The 9,195-nt window shown below is 42.7% G+C and overlaps 1 pseudogene; it reads left to right on the top strand.

Annotated features, from left to right (window-relative positions):
• Positions 1-5,433: 5,433 nt before the first annotated feature.
• LOC110320346 lies at positions 5,434-6,107 on the top strand (annotated as a pseudogene).
• Positions 6,108-9,195: the final 3,088 nt, after the last annotated feature.

Raw genomic sequence — 9,195 nt, 5'->3', positions numbered from 1 at the left:
AATAAATAAATCTTTAAAAAAACAAAACAAAAAACAATTCCCAGCACCCACATGGCAGCTTAAAGCTGTCAGTAACTCCAGTTCCAGGGGATCTGGCACCCTCATATGGACATGCCAGTAAACACCAATGCAATATATATATATATTATTTTCTGAGTGTACCCATCTAATGAATGGCATGGTCAGAAAAAGCAAAATATCCAGTCACCAACTAGGTTTTTATTTTATCAAGAATTATTCTCTCTATAGCTTTTAGCTTTATATCAGGTTTCCCAGAATCCACATCTTTTAAAGTTGGGTAAATGGGTGGTGATTCGGCATCTGCCTCACGTAATCTGTATTGTTGTTGAGTGAGGAAAATAAAATTAAAATAAGAGTTAAAACTCCATAAATTAGTGGCAGCAGAAGAAGTGTAAAATTGAAAACTACTGATAATATACTTATTTGGAAAGGAAAAAAAAAATAACAGCATGTTTCCTCTAGAAATGTGGAACTGCTAATATTACCTCAATTCTTTCACTTACTATGATACAGAAAACAGGAAGTTGTTATTATTCCCAGTTAACTAAAAACACAAGAAAGGATTCTTTTAAACACAGTGCTTATTCAGCCAAGAACTTAACCCACACAATTTCTTTTTTTTTTTTTTCCAGACAAGGTTTCTCTGTATAGCCCTGGGTGTCCTGGAACTCACTTTGTAGACCAGGCTGGCCTCAAACTCAGAAATCCGCCTGCCTCTGCCTTTAATCCTCCCTGGGATTAAAGGCATGCGCCACCACACCCGACTGGCCTCACAATTTCTAATTAGTGCAAAATATGGAAAATGAAGTTTACAGGCCAAATAAACATCCTGGTTGGTAATCCTTAGAAACATCTACAAGTATTTTACAAACACTGTTATAGTTTGTTCTTGTAAAGTACATGGGAGAGAGAGATGGGAAGGGGCCGAGCTTATAGTTGGGTAGAGCTGAACCACATATGAAATAAGTGCTGGCTAAGCAAAGACCAAAAGTGCTACTCCTGAAGGCCCTCTTTAAAGCTGAAGAGTGCTCATTCCAAGCATCATCATCATCTAGTTTCATGTTGCAAGTCAGCTATGGTCCTGTTGCTTCCTGAAGCCTCCATCTGGGTCTCTAAAGTGTTTTGAAGAGTAACTCAGTAACAGTAAGGTGAGATCAAGGTCCTCTCTGAACTCTGTCTCCTCAGCTCTTGCTATTTTGAACCTTTTATCACCTCTCTGCACCAGTTTACATCCTGATCTGCCCCTTTCCTGGCTTCCTGCTCACAGGAGATAATTTGGCCAAGATGGTTTGACAGAAAACAAATTGCCTGCAATAAAAATTTCTTCAACATGACAAAGTAGTAAGTGGTTACTTACATACTTTTTAGTATGTGCCCCTAGACAAGAATGTTTGTGCCTTGGGGAAGGGGGATTGTGCCCATACACTAATATATTTCCTTACCCATAAACATACAAAAATAATTTTACAAATTATTGAAAAAAATAAGTTACCATATGTAGTTATTAATACAAGAGCAATGCGAAGTTTGAGGCCATCGTAGCAAGCTTTTTGGTAGAGCCAAGCCACCATTATGCAAACTGTTGATTATGAAACCTATGACATTAAAAAGTCATGATTAACAACTGCTTATTCCCCATCTGAATTTAGGAGTAATGTGAATTTAGGCAGCCAAGTTGGAGGTAGAGATGAACTTTGAACTTGATTTTAAGATTCCAGAGTTGGAGGTAAGACACTTGCCTAGAGTGTATGATGTCCTGTATTTCATTCCCAGAACCACAGTAAATAAACCACACAACCCCATGGTGTGTGGCATAGCCTGCTACCTATAGTTGTATCTAGGTGGGGTCCAGAAGCTATCAAATCTACAGTGTAGCCTTGTCTCTACATTTTCTACAAGTCTTGGCTTATACCTAAGCATGTAGTACACAGCTATAACCCCAGTAGTCTTGGAAGCAGATACAGGAGGATTATACTACCTGGGCTCTACAGTGAGCGTCTATTTATAAATAAATAAATTCAGATATTGTGCCTTTATTTGTTCTGATATGGTTACATTTTTGTGGTTTTAAATGCCATCCTTCTTTAGGTAAAGATATAAAGGTCTTCCTATTGTAGAAGTTCTTGCCAGGCAGTGGTGGCACATGCCTTTAATCCCAGAACTTGGGAGGCAGAGGCAGGCAGATTTCTCAGTTTGAGGCCATCCTTGTCTACAGAGTGAGTTCCAGGACAGCCAGGGCTATGCAGAGAAACCCTGCTTTGGGAGTGGGGGGAGAAGAGAGAGAGAAGTTCTCATGATTCAATGAGCAATCTTCACAAAGAGCTTGGGACACAGAAGGTGGCAATTTATAGTTCTGATATAGAGGAGTTAGGGACTTGGGACTAGGTTCAGCCAGAAGGCTCTGTGAAAGTCTGACCACCCAAGTTCAACCTCAAAAACTGTATAAAAGTGGAAGGGCAGAATCCTCTCCGCAAAGTTGTATTCCAGTCTCCAAGTTTGTACCATGGCAACCCCACCCCCACATGTGCACACTCTACGCACACTACATTTTTAAAAGAAAGCTGGGGATAGGGGCTAAGTTGGTAAAATGCTTGCTGTACAGAAATGAGGACCTAAGTTTGGACCTAAGTTTGGTGTATGGGCCGTGGTTTTGGACACACTGTAATCTGAGCACTGTGGAGGCAGAGACAGCACAACGTCTTGGAGCTTGTTGGTCATCGAGTTTTGCCCAATCCGTCATCTCTGATCTTACCCTGACACAGAATATAAGGTAGAGAGCAGCAGAAGACAGTCAAAATCGTCCTCTGGCTTCAGCATGCACTAACATGCACACAGACATATGCACCACACACATAAAAGAAACCTCAGGGCCCATTTTACTGACAGGAAAAGGGCCCCGGCCACAGTACTGCCTATTCCTGAAGAAGAAAATGAAGGTAAACATTTATGTTAGGTGTGTATCAGTAGATTACTTATCCTTAAAGTTTAAGTGTTCAAACTGAAAAGCCTAAAAGGACCAGGAAAAAAATTTCTCTAGCCTAGTGTAAGAGTGAGCAGTGTGAAGGAGTCCATACCCCCTCTATGAGTCCAAATTCAAATATTTTTAAGAAAAAAAAAATTAAAGCCCTTGGAAGGTAGAGACTGAGATCAAGAGCTCAAAAGGGCTCATGGGTAGGCTGTTGGGGCAGGGAGGGGCAGTGAGATGGCTAAGCATGTAAAAAGTTTGCTGCCAGGCCTAACAACCTGGTTCTAATTCTTAGAAACCCACATGGGGGAAGGAGAAAACTGACTCCTGTAAATTGTCTTATAGCATCTGCATGTTAAATAAAAGTTTTAAAATGCTTTATTTTTCAAAATAAAGGAAGAAACCATAAAACTTGCAAGACTTTGTTTTCAGGGTATTTGTTTGTTTGTTTGTTTTTTCAAGACAGGGTTTCTCTGTGTTACTCTGCTGTCCTGGAACTCACTGTGTAGACTAGTCTGAGCTTGAACTCAGAGATCCCCACCCCCCACCCCCCACCTCTGCCTCCCAAGTGTGTGCCTCCAGGCCTACCCCTTCTTTATAATCATATGAAGGAGAAACAAACAATGCAGGTTTGGGTGTATAGGGTGGGGAAGGGGTAGAAGGAGAAATCAGCAAGTCCGGAGAGCGGGCAGATAGCATTTTTGGTAGGCTACTTGGTTCCAGCAAGCTCTTTGATTTGTTTTAATCATAAAGATGGGTCTTCTCCAAGGCATCTTCACAGTACCCATGGTGGCTTGGGAGGCTTCCATGGATAAGCCTCATCTTAGACCAGGGATCATAGTACCAAGGCTTGGCAATCCTTCCTCCCTCCCTCCCGCCACCCCCATCCCCACTCGGAGAACTTTTCATTGTCACATTTGGCAGATCAGGACTCAAATGAGAACAGTTCTTTAATAGCTTCATGCACAGTGCCTCCCTTAAAAAGACTCACGCTCTTTGGTCGCCATGGCTACAGTGACTGAATCAACCCACTTCATCTTTTGCACTAGAATGACCTTCAATCCCAGACTCCATACCAAAGGCACATTTTTTCCCACTTCGGTGTCTTAGAACACATGGTCTCAGGCAGAAGGCTTAAGGAGAGCTGTTTGATATCCTATAGAAGCACACATTCTTCCTATTGCCTACCACTTTTTAAAATTTTTTAAGATAGGGTCTTATGTATCCCAGGCTGACCTCAAGCTCACTATGTTACCAGGTTTTACCTACTACAGTGGTTCTCAGCCTGAGGGTTGCAACCCTTTTGGGGGGGGGGCAAGTCGAAGAGCCCTTTCACAAGGGTCATCTAAGATGATAAGATATATTTACAGTTTGTAACAGTAGCAAAATTACACGTATCAACGAAAATAATTTTATGGTTGGAGGGGTCACCACAACATGTGGAACTGTATTAAAGGCTCACAGCATTAGGAAGGCTGAGAATCCACTGCTGTAGATGCTCTGATTGCTCTGCCTCTGTCTCCTACATGACTTGCATTACAGGCATGTACCACTGTACCCAGGGTCTCTTGCAGTAGTGGAATAACCTCCGTTCTGTGTGTTACCTACAGACTGTTTACTTTAAGCCTAAAGTATAATCTCCAAGTTTGGAATTCTTTGCCCAGAGTAACTGTTTTCACCACTCCCAGATTCCACCCATATGGACACATACCTCGTTATTTTTGCCTTATTACACTAGCCACATCAGGTACTAGAATCTGGAGAAATTACATACTGTGCCAGAGGCCAATGAGAGGTACAAAACCATAAATTGCAGACAAGCAGTGCATTGGTGTGGTGAGATAGAGCACTAGGCATGACAACCCCAGTCTGCATCAGGTTCAGACAGGTTAGATAATGGGGCTATATTTTATTTTCAATAAAAGGATTAGTCAAGGTAGAAGCTTGTAACTCTATCATATGTAACCTTTCTGTTTGGCTAGTCATTTGATCAGCTCAGACAAGACCACATCATGAAACAGCCAAATTGGTTTTAACTATAACACAATAGCTCATAATTCAGGCTGTGATAGCTACCAAGACCACTGCCAGTTAATGGGACAAAGTATGGAAATCAGAAATTACTCAGGGGAACTCCTAGTCCCTGCAGCTGTAGTACTAAATAAAGGCCTTCTACAGAGAACCTAGGACAATCCTCCAAGAATCATAGGTGTATCACCAAGTAGTCTTTGGCTTAATCGTAAATAATTTTTTAAATAAAATGCTATAGAGAGACTTCTTCGGGAACACACCAAGTGCCCCGAGGACGGGGGGGGGTTGGGGGGGGGAGGTGGGGTAGGCCGTGGCTTTCACGGAGGAGGATTCGGCAGCGCAGCTGTCTTAGGGGCCAGGACCACGGGGCTCGTGGAGGTAAAGCTGAAGACAAGGAGTGGATCCCCAAGCTGGACCGCCTGGTTAAGGACATGAAGATTAAGTCGTTGGAGGAGATCTACCTGTTCTCTCTGCCCATTAAGGAGTCTGAGATCATTGACTTCTTCCTGAGTGCATCCCTAAAGGATGAGGTTCTGAAGATCATGCTGGTGCAGAAACAGACTCGGGCTGGCCAGCAGACCAGGTTCAAGGCATTCGTCGCTATTGGGGACTACAATGGTCACGTTGGTCTTGGTGTTAAGTGCTCCAAGGAGGTTGCTACTGCCACCTGAGGGGCCATCATCTTGGCCAAGCTTTCCATCGTCCCTTTACGGAGAGGCTACTGGGGGAACAAGATTGGCAAGCCCCACACTGTTCCATGCAAGGTGACAGGCCGTTGTGGCTCTGTGCTGGTGCGTCTCATCCCTGCCCCGGGGGCACTGGCATTGTCTCTGTTCCTGTGCCCAAGAAGCTCCTGATGATGGCCAGTATAGATGACTGCTACACTTCAGCCAGAGGCTGCACTGCCACCCTGGGCAACTTTGCCAAGGTCACCTTTGATGCCATCTCCAAGACTCACAGCTACCTGACCCCCGACCTCTGGAAAGAGACTGTTCACCAAGTCTCCTTATCAGGAATTCACTGATCATCTTGTGAAAACCCACATCAGAGTGTTCAGAGGACCCAGGCTCCAGCTGTGGCTACCACATAAGGGTTTTTATACAAGAAAAATAAGTGGATTAAGTGTGCTAAAAAAAAATGCTATAGAGGGGAGATTTAAATGTGGTCCTGCTTAGTTGCATTTATACTGGGCTTTTATTTTATTTGAAATAGCCTTGCCCTGTAGGCCAAGCCGATCTTGAACTCTTATCTCTTGTCCCAGACTCCTGAGTGGGATTATGATTATGTACCACCACAAAGCTTTTTTAAAAAATGCTGTTTCTTGGTGTAGTAGTACACACCTTTAATTCCAGCACTTGGGAGGGAGAAGCAGGTAGGTTTCTGTGAGTTTGAGGCCAGTCTAGTCTACATAGCAAGTGTGAGCCAGGACTTAAAAAAAAAAAAAGACCAATAATGATGATAGATAGGCAGATAGATAGATGATTGATAGACAGACAGACAGACAGACAGACAGACAGTATTGCTATGTAGCTGAAGCTACCTGAAAATTGCTATTTGCTATCCAGACTCCTGCTTTCAGCCTCCCCAGTGCTAGGATTACAGGTGTCCACCACCACATTCGGCTATTTTTATTCATTTATTTTGTTCAAATTCCTTGTCACAGAACGAGGTGGAGATTCAGGAAATGAGGAGGAAAATGCAGCAATATTTCATAGTCCCAACCCTCAGTCTTTTGGACTTTATGGGTTCTGTTTCTTTGCAGAAAGCTCCTCTTCCAAAATTGGAGGTGTAGCTCAATTAGAGGTGGTGGTTAGTGTTGTTAATTTGCCATCATCTGGATTTACCTGGGCAAAGAATCACAATGAGAGATTGCCAGATCAGGTTGGCCTGTGGTGGGCTATCTTGAGTGTGTTAGTTGAGGTGGGAGGACCCACCCACTGTGGGCGGCACCATTCCTAGGCTGTATTGTAAGAGTGGGAAGGTGAGGTGAGCGCCAGGATGCTTGCTCTGGTTCCACCACCCTGACTCCCCACAGCAATGGCTGTCATGCAGAATTGTGAGTCAGATAGACCTTTTCTCCCTTAAGCTGTTCTTTGTTAATTTATCACAGCAACAGGCAATGAAATTAAGACCGTGGAAGAGCCCTTACCTAGCCCATGTGAGGTTGTGGGTTCAAATCTCAGCAAAGGGATGGGGGACCTTTTCTTCTACCTGGTAAACTGGAAGATGGGAGAAACATAGGCAGACTAACAAGGGATGGGATGGTTAGTAATTTTGTTACATCATTCAAAGCTCTTATTTCAATTTACCTCTCTTACTAATTATTGTGAATTAATAGGATTCTATGGCTTTTATATTTGCCAATGAGGATCTTCTACATAATTGCTTTTTATCCTCTAATGAAAAGCATAGGAAGGCCACCTCCAAATCCAAGCTATTTTCAATGTTTCATTTCCTATTTCCTTAGCAGGAGTGAATAATTATTTTAGAAAAAGTGTTAGTTTGTAAATTAAAGTCCATCCTGTCTGTCCTCCTGTAAAAGACATGCATCTCTTTCTTCTGGGCCTTGTTGGGTTTATCTGCTTTTGAGATAGTCTTACTGTGTAAGCCTGACTGACCTTGAATTTGCAAATCCATCTCTGCTTCCTCAATGCTTGGAGTACAGTGCTTACCATTGTGTCTACTTGTTTTTGCTTTAGCCTTTGGGGTTTTGTTGTTGCTTTGGGTTTTGTTTGTTTTGTTGTTTTTTGTTGTTGTTGTTTGGAGGTGGGTTTTGTTGTGTGTGTGTGTGTGTGTATGTGCACACACATGTATGTATGCACAAGTGAGTGTAGGTGCCTGTGACTACCAGAAGAGGATCCCCTGGAGCTGGAGTTACAGGTCTTTGTGAGCCACCCAATGTGGATGCTGGAAATGGATGTGGATGTTGGTCCTCTGAAAGAGCAGCAAGTGCTCTTAATCTCTGAGACATCTCTCCAGACCCTGCCTGCTTTTTGTTTTGTTTTTAGCATTACATATTCAGAAGGCTTACTAGTCTACAAAAATATTAGCAGATCTGCTGAAATAAAACAACATAAAGGTGGAAGGAGAGAACTGACTCCTACAAATTGTCCTCTGACGTTCAGACACACAACTCTCTCCCATAAATAAAATTAAAGAGCCCAAGATGTGGCACACATTTATAATACCAGCTACTCAAGAGAATGAGGCAGGAAGGTGGTAAGTTTGAGACTAACCTGAGCAATTTAGCTAGACTCTATATTAAAAAACAATATCATTTTTAAAAATACTTATTAAAAAGATGCTGGGCAGTGGTGGCACAGGCCTTTAATACCAGCACTCAAGAGGCAGAGGCATGTGGATCTCTGTGAGTTCAAGGCTTGCATGGTCTACAGAGTTCCAGGACAACCAGGACTACACAGAGAAATTCTATCTCAAATCAATCAAACAACAAAAAGATTTATTTAATATGTATGTCTTTTCCCTGCATGTATGTATATGTACCATGTATCTGATGCCCACCAAGGTCTGAGGATGGCATTGAATCACCTGGGTTTGGAGTTCAAGATGTTTGTAAGTCACCATGTGAGTGCTAGAAATCAAGCCAAGGTCTTCTGTCAGAAGAAACAATTGCTCTTAACCACTGAGCCAACTCTCCAGCCCTTCTTGAAAAATATTTTTTAAATGATACATATGTATCTAGGGCACACAGAACACATGAGTTTAGATTGCTCACAGAAGCCAGAAGCTCAGATCGCCAGGAGTTACACTGTTTGTGGGCTGGCAGCGTGAGTGATGACGGCTCAATGGTGGAGAACCTGCCTAGTAGTCAGGGGGCTCTGGGTGTGATTGTAATACTACAGAGAGAAAGGGAAGTGCCGACAGAGAGGAAGGCCTTGTATGGTAGTGGTCCATGCCTCTCCATCCCAGGGACCTGTCGGGCAGAACGCAGTCTGGAGTTCAGAACAGAGCCCTGCTTCAAAGGGAAACGCCTCATGTTCCAGGAACTAAGGAACACTATCAGTCTATTTTAGCAGGAAATTTAAATTTTATGTAAGTGATAAACATGATTTGCTGCCAATTTGGAAAGCTAGTTTTTCTAAAATAATCTCAGCTAGAAATTGATTATTTTCTAAAAGGCTTTTGTTTACTACTTTTCTTCGAGATCTCAGGACACT

The sequence above is a fragment of the Mus pahari genome, chromosome 4 (genome assembly GCF_900095145.1).
Source record: "Mus pahari chromosome 4, PAHARI_EIJ_v1.1, whole genome shotgun sequence".
NCBI lineage: Eukaryota > Metazoa > Chordata > Mammalia > Rodentia > Muridae > Mus > Mus pahari.
The sequence above is the reverse complement of the archived record's forward strand: the minus strand, read 5'-3'. Positions and strand labels throughout refer to the sequence as shown.